The sequence below is a fragment of the Geospiza fortis genome, unplaced genomic scaffold (assembly GCF_000277835.1).
Source record: "Geospiza fortis unplaced genomic scaffold, GeoFor_1.0 scaffold188, whole genome shotgun sequence".
Taxonomy (NCBI): domain Eukaryota; kingdom Metazoa; phylum Chordata; class Aves; order Passeriformes; family Thraupidae; genus Geospiza; species Geospiza fortis.
The window spans coordinates 2,995,780-2,995,979 of NW_005054337.1; positions in this window are offsets into that span (position 1 = coordinate 2,995,780).

The following is a 200-nucleotide window of genomic DNA, read 5'->3' on the forward strand; positions in this document are numbered from 1 at the left end:
GGTGCCCCGGGCCCCCCGGCGCCTCCACCCGCAGGTACGCCTTCACCTTGTGGTGCCGTGCCTTGCCGTCGCTGGAGTCGATCACCCGGCACTCGTAGGTCCCCTCGTCCTCCAGCTTCACCCGCGACAGCCGCAGCTTGTGGGAGATGTTGCTGCCGACCACCTTCACCACCCGCCTTGGGGCAGACCGGCGGGCCGGG